This window comes from Lactuca serriola, chromosome 7, assembly GCF_051521515.1.
Source record: "Lactuca serriola cultivar US96UC23 chromosome 7, Lser_US96UC23_V15, whole genome shotgun sequence".
Lineage (NCBI taxonomy): Eukaryota > Viridiplantae > Streptophyta > Magnoliopsida > Asterales > Asteraceae > Lactuca > Lactuca serriola.
This window is the reverse complement of record NC_136414.1, coordinates 184,017,043-184,035,819: the sequence shown is the minus strand read 5'-3', so window position 1 is coordinate 184,035,819 and position 18,777 is coordinate 184,017,043.

Below are 18,777 nucleotides of genomic sequence, written 5' to 3'. Positions count from 1 at the left end.
TTATTGTTTCAGGTAGATCAGGAGATCGTGGCAAGACAAAGGCGTGACCGTACCGCTCCTCATCCTTATGATTTTGTTTTTAGGACACTTTGATGAATAATATTTTGAAAACAATTTGTATAATACTATTGGGTTTTTAATGGATGAAAAAGTTAAAAATTTGGCTTAAATTTTTGGATGTTACAAGTTGGTATCAGAGCCTTGGTTTGAGTGAATTGGAGGAAGACTCGTGTGAATCCAGTCTCAAATCAAGGAAATTTTCAAGAATTAATTCTAAAATGGTTTTCAAAATAAGGATGGAGGATGCGAAGTGTACGATCAGCCGAAGCCAGTTAGTAGACCCCAAAATACCATACAGTTATTTGATATTATGATATGTTAGAACAACATGTTAGTACCAGGCTAGGGACCTTTGGGGATCGCATGATAGAAATTGCCTGATTACTTGATGACTGCTAGCCTAGGGTTTTCTTTGTATGAGATTGACATCATTACTGTGGTTCCTTGTGTATGTATCATGGCAGTATATAATTAAGATCTTATAGTATGAGAATGTTAGATTTGGTTATATGCTTAGGGCCAGGTTGGATATTCGAAAGTCTATGAGGTCTAACGTTATATATAGCTAGCATACACTAGTGCTACAGGGTTGATGAATGTCTCATGGATAGCTGAGTTATGAAGAGTTAGTAGATCAGTAGTGAGACGTTTAGTATTCCTCAAAAAGTGAGGATGGAGAGTTCGTTATGATGACCTATATTATTAGGGTTTGTGATGATACTTGAGACAAATACGGGTAGGTGTGGAAGGTAGTATGGGCCTGTACTACTGAAAGCAAAGGACCCATATGTGTAGCAAGGAAGTCACAACCCCTAAAGTTTTTAGGAATTGGTCTCCCGATATTATGTTGTTATCTGACGCCTTTGGCATATTTTCAGTATGGTGGTGACGAGGCATTTTGCGACTGGATCCAGTTCAGGATCAGGATTAGGAGACGGAGGTCATGGTGTGCCCGTAGCACCTAAGCCTGTGGTGCAGATAGGGACAGAGGAGTTGGATGCCAGGATTCGGGAGATCCTACATGATGAGATTGCCGCTGCGTTTCGAGCACAACTACCAGAGATGTTTGGGTCGATTAAGACCGCTATGGTCGAGTATTTTGATGAGCGCTATGCAGCCTTAGCAAAGATGGCCGCCGCTGCAGCCACATCAGTTGTAACTGTAGCATGGGGTGGAGGAGGAGCCAGCCGGGCTTTTCAGTATCGGGACTTCGATAACACGAAGCCCCCGAAATTTGATGGTGCCCAGGATGCGATCAGGGCTATGAGGTGGTTATCTGGCGTGGAGAGCTATTTCTTAACGTGCTCATGTCCTACTGACCAGATGGTCAGGTGCGCCCTGAACCTGCTGAGGCTTGGGGCCAAGGACTTGTGGAGACTGACGACTGGGTCGTACACTAATGATCAGAGAGGTGCTATTACTTGGGAGCGGTTCAAGGATATGGTCCGTGCTCGCTACGTTCCACTTGTGGAGCGGGAGCGGCTTGCTCAGGAGTTTTTGACTTTGAAGCAGGATGGAGAGTCGATGATGGAGATCACCCGCATGTTCACAGAGAGGGCTATGTTTTTCCTGGAGTTTGCTTCCGAGCAGTCTTAGATGACTCGTTATCTGAGCATGCTCAAGACCGATATCCATTAGTTTGTTGCCACGCAACATTGTGATACTCTTCTGGATCTTCAGGAAGCTGCTAGGTGGCGTGAGTTGGAGTTAGAGTTACAGTTGAAGGAGCAATGTCAGGTTCCAACACAGTCGCAGCCGGCACCGAAGCGGTCTAAGACCGATGATTCTAGGATCGGGGTTAAGCAAGGCCGCGCTTGTGGAAAGTGCGACAGGAGTCATTTTGGGGTTTGTCGAGCAGGTGGTGGGTGCCACAAATGTGGAAAGGAGGGGCACTATGAAAGGGACTGTCTCCAGTCTGCCCCTACAGTAGATATGAGGATATGTTATCACTGTCATCAGGTTGGTCATGTGAAGATCAACTGCCCGCAGCTCGCTGCCAAGCCGGCGTAGGTTTACACACCAGCTACTTTGAGGATTACGGATGGGAGGCCGGTCAAGGAGAAGCCTCCGAAGGCTCAGGGGCGTGCCTTCCAGCTCACGACCGAGGAGGCCAGGGCAGCACCAGATGTGGTTGTTGGTATGTTTCTATCCCTTATTTGAGTTATTATATATGTGTTATGCTTATCTGTTGTACCTATGTTTAGGTACGTTTTTAGTAAACTCCTTGCCTGCATTGATTTTATTCGACTCGGGGGCTAGTCAGTCGTTTGTTTCTCAGACTTTCAGTAGGGGGTTCAGTGTGCCAATAGGTGGGCTTGATTGTCCGTTGCGAGTTTCTATCGCCAACGAACATGGGGTTTCTGCTTCTTCGGTCTACCGGGGATGTGAGTTAGAGATTTTCAGGGTGTCCTTCCCGATAGATCTGATTCCTATTCCCATGAGGGAAGTATGCGTGATTGTGGGGATGGATTGGCTCGGTCTTTTTGGTGTCATGATCTATTGTGAAGGGCAACGTTGTGTAGTTCGAACCCCAAGTGGGGGAGAACTGGTGGTATATGGTGACGGCACCAAAGTAGGATCAGGGTTTTGTTCAGCAGCCAGGGCTCAGCAATATATTCAGCATGGGTGTGCCGGTTACTTAGCGTATGCGGTGGATACGTGGGTCAGGTACCAGACTTCAGTTTTAGAGGTTCTGGTGGTTACATAAGTTGCTGACGTGTTCCGGAGGAGTTACCCGGAGTGCCTCCGAAGAGGTAGGTTGAGTTCAGGATTGATCTTGTGCCGGGTGCGGCCCCTATCTCTAAGGTGTCGTACCAATTGGCACCGCCAGAGATGCAGGAGTTGTCATCTCAATTGCAGGAGCTACTAGGTAAGCAGTTTATTTGTCCGAGTAGTTCTCCATGGGGTGCACCGATCCTTTTCTTCAGGAAGAAGGACGGTTTGCTCCGGATGTGCATCGATTATAGGGAGTTGAACAAGTTAACAATGAAAAATTGTTATCCACTCCCGGGGATAGATGATCTCTTCGACCAGTTGCAGGGTGCATCTTGGTTTTCCAAGATTGAATTGAGATCCGGATATCACCAGGTCAGGGTGAGAGAGGAAGATGTGGAGAAGACTGCGTTTCAGACTCGTTATGGTCATTACGTGTTCGTGGTGATGCTGTTTGGGCTCACCAATGCGCCAACGGTGTTTATGGATCTGATGAACCGAGTCTGCAGGCCGATGCTTGATCGCTCGGTGATAGTATTCATAGATGATATCTTGGTGTAATCCAAGACCAGAGAACAACACGAAGAACATCTGCGGGAGTTATTGGGAGTTTTGAGGCAAGAACAACTTTATGCGAAGTTCTCGAAGTGTGAGTTTTGGTTGCGAGAGGTTCAGTTCCTTGGACGCCTCATTAATCAGGAGGGGATTTTGATCAATCCGTCCAAAATCGAGGCGGTTATGCAGTGGGAGATTCCGAAATCTCCCTCAGATATCAGAAGCTTCTTAGGATTGGCAGGGTACTACCGGAGGTTTATTCAAGATTTTTCCAAGATTGCGGTACCTATCACTCGTCTAAAGAGGATGGGGGTGGATTTTCGGTGGGGCACCGAGCAGCAGAGGGCGTTTGAGACCCTCAGAAAACGTTTGTGTGAAGCTTCAGTGTTGACCCTCCCTGAAGGGGTTGAAGACTTCATGGTATTCTGTGATGTGTCCATCACAGGGTTGGGAGCGATCCTCATGCAGAGGGGACGGGTGATTGCATATGCATCGCGACAGTTGAAGCCGCATGAGACTAAGTATCCTACTCATGATTTGGAGTTGGGGGTGGTGGTTTTTGCCCTCAATATATGGAGACATTATCTATACGGGGTCCATTGTACCATATATACGGATCACAAAAGTTTGAGGCACATCATGGATCATCCTAACCTGAACATGAGGCAGTGCAGGTGGCTGGATGTAGTCAAGGACTATGATTGTGAGATCCTTTACCACCCTGGTAAAGCGAGATGTATGAGGATATCCATGGATCCTCTGATTGTGAGTTTGATCAGGGACGTGCAGGTTGAGGGTATGAGACCAGAGAATTGGAAGAAGGAAAGGATTAAGGTTGAAAGCACCCGGTTTGTGCAGGATGGACAAGGATTGATGATCCGTTATGGTCGTGTACGGGTTCCGATGTCTGGGGGAGTCAGACAGACGGTTTTGGAGGAGGCTCATAAGTCTCATTTTTCCATTCACCTAGGGGCCACCAAGATGTTCAGAGACCTAAGTTTAAGTTACTGGTAGCCGTGTATGAAGCGAGAAATCGTTGGGTATGTCGAGAGGTGCCTGACTTGTAGGATGGTCAAGGCCGAGCATCAGAGACTGCATGGTCTGTTATAGCCCTCGGAGATTCCCATTTGGAAATGGGAGCAAATCTCAATGGATTTCATTACTAAGTTGCCAAAGACAGCGAAGGGATTTAATGCTATATGGGTTATTGTTGATCGATTGACCAAGAGTGCTCACTTCTTGGCTGTTCGGGAAAGTTCTTCGGCCGAGAAATTGGTTGATGTGTATGTTCGTGATATCGCTGCTCAGCACGGGGTACCAGTTTCCATTGTTTCTGACCGAGATGTCAGGTTTACTGCCAGTTTCTGGTTGAAGTTCCACGAGGAACTGGGCATGCGACTGCACTTTAGTACAACGTTTCATCCTCAGACCGACGGGCAGAGTGAGCGGACCATTCATACCCTTGAGGATATGTTGAGGGCGTGTGTTATTGATTTTTGTGGGAGTTGGGATTCCCACTTACCTCTTGCAGAATTTTCTTACAACAACAACTATCATTCCAGTATTGGCGCCCTGCCTTTTGAGCTGTTGTATGGTCGGAGATGTAGAACCCCGATCTGTTGGGGTGAGGTTGGACACAGGGTAATGGGTCGGACGGAGGTAGTTTTGCAAACTACCGAAAAGATTCAGCAGATCAGACAGCGGCTGCAGACCGCGCTCCGAGTCGACAAAAGAATTACGATGACAAACGTCGTTCGGATTTGGAGTTTCATGTCGATGATATGGTGCTCTTGAAGGTCTCGCCATGGAAGGGCGTGATTTTTTTCAGAAAAAAAGGAAAGTTGGGTCGCTACTATATTGGACCGTTCAGGGTCGTTTCCAGGATTGGTAAACTGGCATACAGGTTGGAATTACAGGATGAGCTTATTCAGATTCACAACACCTTTCACGTTTCGCAAATGTGAAAGTGCATTATGGACCGGGAGGAAGTGGTACCATTGGATGACATTCAGGTTGATGAGCGCTTGAATTACATTGAGAGGCCGGTAGCTATTTTGGAAAGGAAAGTGAAAGTTCTGCGAAACAAGGAGCTCCCGTTGGTGAAGGTACAATGGGAGCATCGGAGGGGATCTGAGTGGACATGGGAGCCGGAGGCTGAGATGCGAGAGCATTACCCAGAGTTATTCACCCTAGCAGACTTCGAGGAAAAAGTCTAAAATAAGTGGAGGAGAATTGTAACGTCCCAGCTGTCAGGTATCATTATTATTCAATTTATACTTCATGTTTTAAGGCCTACTCGACGAGTTGATGCTATGACTCATCGAGTAGCAGCAGGATGGGACACGTCATTTAATGATTTAACTCGGCGAGTCGGGAAGGGGGACTCAACGAGTAGGAGCTAGAGGGGGAAACCCTAAATTTTAGGGTTTTTGCACCCTATATATTGGACCATTAGATCCTCCCACTGTCTTTTATCACCCCTTGAGAGCAAGAAACCCTAATTTTCGTGTGTGTGAGCCTTGTGAGTGTTTTGGAGCTTTGGAAAGTGATTTAGTGAAGGAAATTTGTAGACCAAGAGGCTAGCATCAAGGAAATTCGTGTGGATCCAGAGTCTACTTCAGTTTGGACACATTTTGGGGGTAACCAGCTGATTACCTTGATCTCTTTCCTCCTAGAATCTCTCTTGTGTAAATTTTAGGGTTTCTTTAGCTTATTTATGAAGGGATTATTGTGTGGGAGCTAGATCTGAAGTTGAAACTTCAGATCTGAACCTCCCTTGGGTCCTAAGTTCATAAAGTTCTTAGTATGGTCATGAAAAAAAACCCTTCCTTATGAGTAAAGCCTCATTCCAATCTTGGATTCGGATTTTAAGGCACACAAATACGTAAAGGTAGCAACTTTACGTGCTAATGCACTCTAGGGACCTAGATCTACTGTTTGGATCGGAGGAGTAGTTCAAAATTGCTTGATCATGGGAGTATTCATCTAGACTCAGCGAGCCTATGAGATGACTCGGCGAGTCGAGTAGGGTTTTCGTCCGAATTGGTCCTGCGTGGACTCGGCAAGTCTGGGAGATTACTCAGTGAGTCAGTTTGGGTTTCCAAGCCGGGTCGCATATTGACTCAGCGAGTCTGTTAGAAACTCGGCGAGTTGAGTCGGGTAACTCTTGAATCAGTAGGGACTCGATGAAGGGATAGTTGCACTCAACAAATAGGTCAACATGGACTGTTGACCATTGACCAATGACTTTGACTTTGACTAGGGAGTGTCTTGTGCCTTCCAAGGGCATTTTGGTAATTTGAGTAATTATTGAGTGAACCACTTATGGGTACATGCAAGGTGGTTGGAGCTATATCTGGGGTTGTGGACAGTATTATTCCGAGCTGATAGCGTGGTGAGTTATCCTCAGTATATCACTAGGGTATAAGGCACCAAGGCCGACCCTTTAGGTTGTTATTCAGATTATAGTATGATGTATGTGGTTATGATCTGTTAGATCGGTATTCGGATAGACCGGGTGTTGTTATGCTTTATGATCCGTTAGGATTGGTATGTTAGTGACCTGGTTAGGTCGGTATTCTAGTTATAAGTGATTGCTATGATATTTGATCTGATGATCTGTGAGATAGTTATATCTTATATATATATATATATATATATATATATATATATATGCCAGTATATGTTATTTATGTGCGCATGGTTATTAGTTTGATGGTTGGGTTGAGGCGGTCCTGCTTTGTGCTGAAGGCCAACACACCCGACGAGCGGTCCAGATAGACTGTGGGCCCTGCATTACGGTCTAGTCATACCGAAGGCTTGGGATAAATCAAGATAGACTATAGGCCTTGCAAGGCGGTCCAGTCAGGTTGAAGGTCCAGTATACATGTTGTTGTTACCTGTTATTGATATGCTATTAACGGTGTAGTATTGGTATTTTGGGGGTAACTCACTAAGCTCTCGGGCGCACAGTTTCAGTTTATTGTTTCAGGTAGATCAAGAGATCATGGCAAGGCAAAGGCGTGACTGTACCGCTTCTCAAACTTATGATTTTGTTTCTGGGACACTCTGATGAATAATATTTTGAAATCAATTTGTATAATACTATTGGGTTTTTAATGGATGAAAAAGTTCAAAATTTGGCTTAAATTTTTGGATGTTACAGGTTTATTCCATATCCAAGGAGCAACATTAGGAGCACTTACGAGAGGGTTTGGAGACTTTGAGGTGGAAGAGGCTTTATGTCAAGTTCTGCAGATATGAGTTTTGGTTGATTGAGATGCAGTTTTTGGGGCACATCGTTAACCAGAAGGGTATATTGATCGACCTGACTAAGATCAAGGTAGTGGAGGTTCCGAAGACACCATCCAAGATTTGCAGTTTACCTGGTCTAGCGGGTTATTATCGAAGATTTATTCATGATTTCTCCAAGATTGTTGTATATTTGACTTGTTTGACAAAAAAAAAGAATGTTAATTTCTAGTGGGGGTCTGATTAGCAGACATATTTCGAGACTTTGAGATAGAGATTGTGGGAGGCTCTGATTCTCACTCTTCCTGATGGTATGGATGATTTTATGGTTTATTGCGATGCATCAATTTCGGGATTTTGAGCAGTTCTTATGTAACGGGGTTACGTGATTGCGTACGCTTCAAGGCAGTTGAAGCCTTATGAGGCGAATTACCTGACACACAATTTGGAGTTGGGGCTGTGGTTTTAGCCCTCAAGAGTCAGAGGAATTATTTGTATGGGTCATGTACACTATTTATACTAATCACAAGAGCATGAGATACCTGATGGATTAGTCGAATTTGAACATGGGACAACAAAGATAGTTGGAAGCGTGAAAGATTATGACTGCGAGATCTTGTACCACCCTGGGAATGCCAATGTTATAGCCGATGCCTTGAGTCGTAAGGCTGCGAGTAAATCCATTAGAGATTTGTGTTTGAGGATGGTTGTTGTTAGCGAAGGAAAATTGGATGAAAGAAAGGATTAGGGACCAGAGTCCGTTATTTTTCAGGGGTAGTCGTGGGTTATTGACTAAGTGTGGTAGGGTTTGGATTTCGGTTGCTTGTGGGGTTAGGTAGATGTTACTAAAGTCGGCTCATAAATCAAAATATTCGATCCATTCAGGGTCCACGATGATATGTAGAGATTTGAGATTGAGCTACTAGTGGCCATGCATGAAGAGGGAAATAGCATGGTTCGTAGAGCGGTGCTTAACGTTCTAGAAAGTCAAGGCGGAACATCAAAGGCCCTATGATAAGATGCAACTATTACCCATTCCCATATGGAGATGGGAGGAGATCACTGTGGATTTTATCACGAAGTTGCCGAGAACAACACGTGAGGTTGATTCTATCTAGGTCATTGTTGATAGATTGACCAAGAGTGCTCATTTCATCCCTATCACTAAGAGTATTTCTGCCTAAAAGTTGGCAGAGGTTTATATTAGGGAGGTAGTTGTTTGACACGGGGTTCCAGTTTCAGTGGTTTCAAACCGTGATGTTCATTTCAGTTCCAAATTCTGGAAGAGATTTCATGAGGATTTGGGTACTTAGCTACTCTTTAGCATCGTATATAAACCTCATATGGACGAACATAGTGAGAAGACTATTTAGAATCTTTAGGATATTCTCAGGGCGTGTGTGTTAGATTTTGACGGGAGTTGGGATACCTACCTTCCATTAGTTGGGTTCTCTTACAACAATAGTTACAGCGCCAATATCGATCGACATCATTTTGAGATACTTTAAGGGAGAAAGTGTGTCGGGACTTGGTCTGCTGGGACGTGGCCGGACACTGGGTTTTGGGGAGTACTAAGGCAGTACTCAAGACATTTGAGTTGATACACATGTGTGCGATTGATTAAAGACCGTGTAGAGTCGCCAAAAGAGTTATGCCAACCGGAGATGTTCAGACATCGAGTACCAGATTGGAGACTATGTGTTTCTAAAGGTGTCAACTTGTAAAGGTGTCATCCAGTTTCCAAAGCAGGGAAAGTTGAGCTCCGAATATATTGGTCCCTTTAGGATTATCGCCCGGGTAGGCAAGGTTGCATACCAGTTGGATCTGCTTGACGAGGTTAGCCAGATCCACCACATGGTGCATGTATCTCAGTTGCGGAAGTGTCTAGCTGATGATTCTGTAGTGGTTCCCTTGGATGATATTAATGTTGATGAACGTCTGAATTATATAGAGAGACCGATCAAGAACCTTGATAGGAAGCCACAGACTATGCACAACAAGGTGGTGGGTTTGGTTAAGGTGCAATGGCAGCACTAGAAAGGTTCTGACTGGAGATAGGATCCTGAGGAGAAGATGAGAGAGAATTATCCAGAACTTTTTGCAATAGAGGACTTTTAGGACAAAGTATGATTCAAGTGGGGAGAGTTGTAACACCGGTTGTTGGGTTTTGAGCACTATAACACTTCCTAAGTGCACATGCAACCCTAAATACTATGGATCTATGTTTTCTTTAATCATAGATGCATTTTCTTTTTCCAAAGCATTCACACTAGCTAGCATATACTTGAAGCTATATATAACTAAAACATAGTTAGGATGCACACCTCTTGAGTAGGGTAGAGTTCTTGACCTTTGGAAACTTGAGCACCTCAAGTGTGATGCCTCTAATGGTTCACAAACACCAATATGCAAAGGAGGTTCTAAGAGAATAAGTTACTTGTCTCTCTTGAAGGTGCAACCAATTTTGGTGCATGGAGGGGGCTATTTATAGTTGTGGCAAGTGCTAGGGTTACACTTTGCAAACCCCAATGATCCATGAGTTTCCACATTCCTATGATCCATGGGTTTAACCTCCATGGACTATCCATGGGTTCTATTATTGGTTTAGCCCACTTACATAATCATGGATCACTTAGCCCATACTATAAGTATCATTGATTTACGTAAACAATCGCTTCATATTTAATTAGTCTCTTTTGACCGCAAAATTTAATTCTAAATTAATTCTTGGACAATAATAATTAAATAACCATATTAATATATTATACTTATAATATATTAATAAATCGTGAATAACCTTATTCTCATAAAACCATCCTATCAAATTGCACTGGTGAAGGCAACCCAAAAGGACCATGCTACTATCGAGTCAAGTACATACCAATTATAGTTATGGGCTTAGATACCAAATTCAACAGTCTCCCACTTGGATAAGTCTAATAACTATAGCTACCTATGTGACTTCAGGATCCGACTTAGCAATCCTAAGCTTCGAAAAGCTGCTGTCAACTCTGACCCAGTCAGTGACGCATCCTTTAGATAATGGATCATATACTCCTCTGTTCTCAAGATATCAGCTGGACAAATACATGGAATAATGTCATACTTTTAGTCCAGCAGTTTGTTTCCTGATTTCCGACTTGTCTAACATATGAACACATCAATTTAGTTCTGACCGGGCCCAACACATAAGTCAAAACATAATCATCGAGGGGACCAATATATTGCTTTTAATCCTCTTAGGATAAAAGGGGCAGATAAAATTCGACATTATATGCTTGTACTAACTATTCATTAAATCATGCATAACGGCACGTTTTATAACATCAAGTTACTGATGCGTTTTCGTGCTAACTCATAGTCAACAACTCATATATCTAGGTTTGAACACACACACACACACACACACATATATATATATATATATATATATATGTATATATATGATATTATCGTCTCATGATCACTCGTGATAAATTCCATGAAGTGATTCAAGTGAGCGCATGTTGATCCAATACTCAAATCTTATTTCAGAAGTACTCATGAATGGTGTAGAAAACCTGTCGCTATGCCTAACTCCTTAGACAATCCTACAAGCCAACTCATGACAGTCTTCTTTCATACCTACTTCCAAAGTATGATCGACTGTGGATAGTTTGAATAATCTTATTATTCAGGAAGTCAAAACATGCAAAGTGAAACACAAGAATGATACTAATCCAATATGGCCCCAAAACTTGTGAGCGTAAATAAAACACCTTTTATTTAATCACTATATTGATTACTCATTATTCATTGTATAATGTTTCTATTGATCAACTTAATACTTGAATTTGAAACAATAGTTATCCCATGCTCCAAGCATGCACACTATGCTTACCTATGGTCCTTACTTTGTGAAATAAATCGATTTGATTTCCAATTAAACTCATTTCACAAATCCAAATCTTTAAGTGTAAGAATACCAAATTCTTGCCACTATTAGAATGTGTTAGTTCTAAACTATTATGCAAATACTCCTTTGGAGATTGTTATAAGAAAATTCCATGGAGATGAAGTCTCAAATTCAAAGTACATTCCTTTGAACATCCTTCTTTGCATAAAAGTTTCTAACTTACTCATATATTCTTGATATCCAACTCCCATTATAGAAACTTTTTCATAATTGCCATATGACTATCCATTCTTAACATAATCCTATATATTCAGAATTATATCAATATGGTTCATTCATTACTATACTTCCAACTACCATAAGCAACCAATCCTTAGCGAACCCTAGATTGTCCTTGACAGTTGTTTAACCACTTTAGTCATATTTAGGTCTAGTCCTTTTTTCCTCTTAATGCCCTAGGCATTTGGAAAATTAGAACACATTAATATTATAGCATATGCAATCAATCCTATACCCGAAGCATATGGGATACGATTCATAATGTCTTACATAAAGACATGATACTTGACCAGTCTTTTGCTATAATATTTCTATTTGCCATGTTCTCACAATTCGAACTATGAAGAGGGATGCCGTAATCATAATCAAATTTTGAGAATGCAATTAAGATTTCCACATATAGAATTTCCTTATGTCGAATCTTTTCAACATAATATTCATATATGTCTTTGACTAAATTTGATTAAAAATCTCAATCTAACCTTTTAGAATTGAAAAATGAAGTATAAGTTCCTCTCCCTTAATTATAGCAAAACAACTTTTTCAAACCCTGCAACTTTGAGAATTGAAAATTTTGTTTTCTATAATTAACATTGCTAACTTGCAACACTTACCATAATAATTATGCTCCCACTAGCATTATAATTATTATCTTACGGGCATAACATTTATGCTCCCACTAGCTTTGACATGTATCCAAAATCAGTTGGACTTCTAGAAATCAATACTTATTGACTTTCTCACCAAAGTTCAGATTTCTGATACGAGATGCTTCAATAAGCCTTTATCTAAGCTTCTCAAAGTCATACACCTTTCCGTAGATAACTCATATGTGTGTCTAAACAATTTTAGAACTTACAGAAATAAGTCTTAAATGTTTAGACCTTTTGCCATTTCTCACAATTCGAAATATGAAGAGGGATGTTGTAATCATAATCGAATTTGAGAATGCAAATATCACAAATTCTATCTCCTTAAAATCTACTTAGTGAAAGCGTTTCCTCACAATCATTTTCATGAATTGGAGAGAAACCTTATGACACTTAGATTTTTTTTTTGTATGTGTTCCTATCCATGTGAATTTTGTCATAACCATAATCTCAAGACAAGGTTAGTGACAAATCCAAACTTATATGGACTGAACTTTTTCAATCTTAATTTCTTGCGATCTGGCAGCACAAGGGCCTACCATGTCTTCCTAGTTGTTATGCAAACAATTAAGAACTCATAGAACTTACATGCATATTAACCTTTAATTGGAATGGTCACAGAAACAAGAATATGTCAACATGATAGGTTATAAACCTCAAGTTGTGTGCTATTGGTTGACAATAGGTTTATTTTTGATTAGTTCTTAAAACTTGTCAACATCTTTAAGACTCCCACTAACCTCTTGACATATAAGTTTCTCTCTGTCAAGAACATTACTTTACAAACAAATATTCAAGAGTTAGTGCGATTTCTTATCAGGACAAACACTATTGACAATCGGTCTTAGTTGATCTTTGTTTTATCCAAAACATTACAACTTACCAATTTTAAATGTACAAGAGTAGAAAACATTGTACTCAACATTTGCTGATATGTCACTCAATATACAATCTTAGAGGATGACTCTAAGATTTGATTTTGGAACGAAGTATGATTCATCTTAATTGATTTAACCATATCACAATTTGATCCTCTAAGGACATCTTAGTGATATGGTTTTCATAATCATTAAGATGATCATAAAACACGATACTCAAGTACTCTCCCATCTTTTCAGATTAGAGAAACTTTTATCTATCTACCGACTTTGATTCTTCTTATTCCTTATGCTATACATTGAGACTTTTCAATGACTCATAATTATACTTAATCTTGTAAGCATAACCATATTTACTAACTTTAGTAAACCATAACGAATAGTCTTATCGTTATTTGTGGTGGACCTGACCAGCGCACAACCAAGTGTACCCGATCCCCTAGTCCTTCACTTCACTCACATATACATGTGAACAAGGAATTAGTCCTAATTTCCCAAAGATGAAGGTTCTCATTCATCATGCAATACAAGTTTCATGATTCCAAGTTTCTGTCCAACTGAAACTTGGGTGATGAGAATCTTTCCTTATTTGGTAAATTTAGACACTACCAAAAACGAAAGAATCAAATCCATATTGCTAAAATAGAAACATACAAACATCAATTTTCACAAATGTCATTGCAAGGAAATATAAGATAAGATAAAATAAAAAAAAATTATTTATTTATAAAAGGTGCGCAAAATATTTTCCTTACAATGCAATTACATATGAAAATTATGCTATTACAAATTTCTAAGCAATCTATCATAACTCCTAAGCAGCTCAAAAATACGATCATCAAACCATGCGATCGAAATCCATCTCTTAGCGATCAGATTCAACATGATTTTCTTTTAAGCTTCCTTTGATCCTGAAGCAGAGTCAAACTTTTTGATTCTACCTTCTCTCATATCTTTCAGGTAGTCAGGGCAGCTTCGCTTCCAATGTCCCTTCAAATGGCAGTAGAAACAAATGGCTTCTTTTGCATTGGCACATGAGGAAATCCCAGAACTGGCCTTTCTCTTATGATAAAAACTTTTGACCATGGACAATTCCTTTCCTTTAGGAGAAGGAATCATTTCTATACTATCGATGTCATTGCCTATGTTCATGGCAACTTGGGAAGTAGATCTTCCAATCATGTTTTCTTGATCATTGCGCCAAATCATTGCTGATTCAGTAGCAATTATTAAATAGTCAAGATCAATAAGGGCCATGTCGTGATCTGTCACATAATAGTCTTTAACGAGCTCACTATATGATTTGGGAAGTGACTGAAGAACCAAGTCAATATCCAACTTCCTCGGGAACATGATACCCAACATTCACAACCTGTCAATATGCAGCTTCATGTCCAAGACATGAGCACATATAAACTTTCCATCTTGATGTTTTATTGCTAGTAGGGCTTGAGTGACCTTGAACTTTTTGAAGTCTTTGAACTTGTGGGTCATGGAGAATAATTGGAGGAGGTGGAGGAAGTGAAGTATAATATTATGGAATATCATCTTCATGTGGAAAGCTTTTTCGAAAAGATTTGGGAAGACCATAGTTGTCTGAACTGGACATCTACAAGGGAGAAATTCAAGTTAGTTGATTTAAGTCCTTAATATAACACCCAAAACGAAATATTAAGGCTAGGACCCAACACAATATTTTACAATTGCGAAGAGGGATGCCGTAATCCAATTGTAAAATATTTGAAGGTAGGTAAATGATGATTTACCAATTTCCACCATGAAAAACGAAATAAATTATTAAGTTTTAATTGGTTTGAAATTCCTAGATCTTTGAGATTCATTGAACTTTTCAATGGCATGTTTAAATCTCAGTGTGCTTTTCAATTTTGTGACTAGGATGCCGAGGATCACAAACAAGGTGTGAATAACCATGCAAATTAGCTTGGTACACCCAATGTTACAGATCACATAATCAATGTGTCGGTTAACCACACACGCTCCATTGATCTATGATTAACACCAAATTACCCTTTGCCACTCATTGTGAGTCCCAAATTAGTGTTTCGGTTAACCACACACGCTCCACTAACGACTTAACAAGGTGCAAAGTGTAATTTCATGGATTAGCACCATTTCACATTTTTCCTAAAGTAACTAAGATTAGGAATTTAATGAAAGTTTAGTTACTTTATACTTTTATCATTATACTTTTAATGAGGGAGAATTAATGTCCTGTCCTACCCGTTCGGCTAACAACCCTCCACCAGTCAAGGAAGCGGGGTGAGAGTGGACACCCATTAAACTGCCATTTTATAGGCATTAAGCTTATACCCCCCTTATAGACTGGCTTCGTGAATAAGGCCTACTAACGGTAAGACTGACATGCTCTTATATATATATATATATATATATATATATATATATATATATATATATATATATATTATTAAACTTATAATAGTATAAAGTATAAGGGTTGAATTTTAACATTTAAAACTCTAGGGATTGGAATTAAAGTTTCATTTATGGAGACTTTGCAAATCCCAAAACTTGAGGGAAAGTTTTCAAACTTGTCAAAACTCTTCACATTCATAACCTATGAGTTTAATGTGTGTTTTATGAAAAGACTCTTGATAATCCATAACTTGAGGACAAGTTATGGAGTTCATTAAATCATTTATGAAAAAAAAACTTTTCATGTTCCATAACTTGAGGACATATTATGGAACTCGTTAAAGAATATTTAGATCAATATTTCTAACAATTAAAATTATCACATAATTCATGATCTAACTAAACTCATATAGTAAGGCAATTCACATCAAATAATACAAATAATTAACCTATTATCTTAATATCTGATGATTGACCTTTCATTTTCATAACAAATGAGTTGAATGCCATTTTAATGGAGAGACTTTTCATTTTTCATAACTTGAGGACAAGTTATGGAGCACATTTAAAAGCATTTAGATCACTAATTTAACTAACACAATAATTAAATAATCCATACATGATCTATTCAAACTCATAAGAACAAATTAATTCATATCAAATAAATTTCATGTAATTGGCGTAATCATATAAACTAATACAAAACATGAAACTTTGACAATTATCTTCCAATTGGATGAGCATGATCACTACCATATCTTACCATATCTTAATAAACATATTTTTATGATTCAAAACAATTTGTGGTAATGACCATATCTAATTTTGGCCAAAACACAAAATTCTGCACTCTGACCAGCCAACTCGGCGAGTCCATGAACTGGACTCATCGAGTAGCTTCATTTCTGCATGGGCTTGTCAAGTTCCCCAGTGGACTCGGTGAGTTCATCGGTCAGAATGCAGAAAACTCGATTTTTCCAACTTTAAAAACAAGCAAGCATCAAATATAATAAAAAAACAATCCTAGGCTTTGATACCACTGTTGGGTTTTGAGCACTATAACACTTCCTAAGTGCACATGCAACCCTAAATGCTTTGGATCTATGTTTTCTCTAATCATAAATGCATTTTCTTTTTCCAAAGCATTCACCCTAACTAGCATACAATTGAAGCTATATATAATTAAAACATAGTTAGGATGCATACCTCTTGAGTAGGGTAGAGTTCTTGACCTTTGGAAACTTGAGCACCTCAAGTGTGATGCCTCTAATGGTTCACAAACACCAATATGCAAAGGAGGTTCTAAGAGAATAAGTTACTTGTCTCTCTTGAATGTGCAACCGATTTTGGTGCATGGAGGGGGCTATTTATAGTTTTGGCAAGTGCTAGGGTTTAACTTTGCAAACCCTAATGATCAATGACTTTCCACATTCCTATGATCCATGGGTTTAACCTCCATGGACTATCCATGGGTTATATAATTGATTTAGCCCGCTTACATAATCATGGATCACTTAGCCCATACTATAAGTATCATTGATTTACATAATCAATCCCTCCATATTTAATTAGTCTCTTTTGACAACAAAATTTAATTCCAAATTAATTCTTGGACAATACTAATTAAATAACCATATTAATATATTATACTTATATATATATATATATATATATATATATATTAATAAATCGTAAATAACTTTATTCTCATAAAACCATCCTATCAAATTGCACTGGTGAAGGAAACCCAAAAGGACCATGCTACTATCGGGTCAAGTACATACCAGTTATAGTTATGGGCTTAGACACCAAATCCAACACCAGTATCCTCCCGTATCATTTTTAATAGTTAATTTTTCCATTTGTTCACTTTAAGTGCCCTAGGCAGGGTGTAGGATGGCCTCCTATGCTGGGCATATTTAAAAGACTCCATGTGAGGGATTAATGCTCTATGTTGGGCGTAGAGATATCTATGCAGGGCATAGTAGCAAAAGATCTAAACCCTAATTGAGGGGTTGTAAGCTCTATTTAAAGGTTCTAACTCCTTGAGGGCATCCCCATGCTCTGCCTCCACCCCTATTTTCGGTCATCTAGAAACCCTAGCCATTTTATGAGAGTTTTGGAGCCTTATGGTGTTTTTGTGTGCATTCTTGAAGAAGGAGTCCATTGGAGAACCAATTGTGAGCTCCAAGCTTTGTAGATCCAGACTTTGCACTTCCTTATCCATCTCTAAGAGGTTTAAAGCTTGCATCTTTATGTTCTTTTATGATAAATCTAGTTAGCTCATGAGTATTTATGCTTTTTGTCCTATAACATTGGTCTTAATGAGTATAATCTACTCTAGACCATATTAGTTTTATCTCCTGTTGTTTATGGGCTTGTAGAGTCATAAAAATGGGAGATTGGTCACTCTCATCCATCCATGCATGAGCACTTGAACATTTGATTGTTTTATGGACTTAAGGATTGGTCTTGTGCTTATTTAAGCCATGCAAAGGTGTAAAGTCAGAGACTTTAGCACTTAGGATGTTTATTAGGTCTAGATCCGAGAATTGGATGTTTAGTCCTTGAGTATTAAGATCTTAATATGAAGTTGGTAGATCATCGTATTTACGTTGGGCGTAATCTTGGCTATGTTAGGCGTAGCCTGATGATGCCCCGTTTTCCCATCAAATGCTCTACATTGGTCATAAAGCATGGTGTTACGCTAGGCGTAGTACCAGATGGTCAAATTTTGGACAAATTGGATATTAGGTCAAGTAGAGTGGGTTATACTCTTGGAAGGGTAAAATGGTCTTTTATCCCAACTAGAGAAACTATGAGCCAAAACCCTCGGGTGTGGATTATTACCTTAATTTGTGATTAGGGTCTTATTGTGTATATGATTAGTGTGGGGAGTTCCAGTATCGGTAGCTTGAGTGTGATATTTTTCTATCTTCAGATTGAGGTGATTTCACTATACTGTGTAGGATGCTAGCAGTCTTTTGTGACTCTTATAGGTGTTTGTTGGGTTGGGCCTATTTATTTGTATGTTGGGCTGGGACCATTTATTTGCATGATTGGGATGGTCCCATTTACTTGTATGTTAGGCTGGACCAATTTA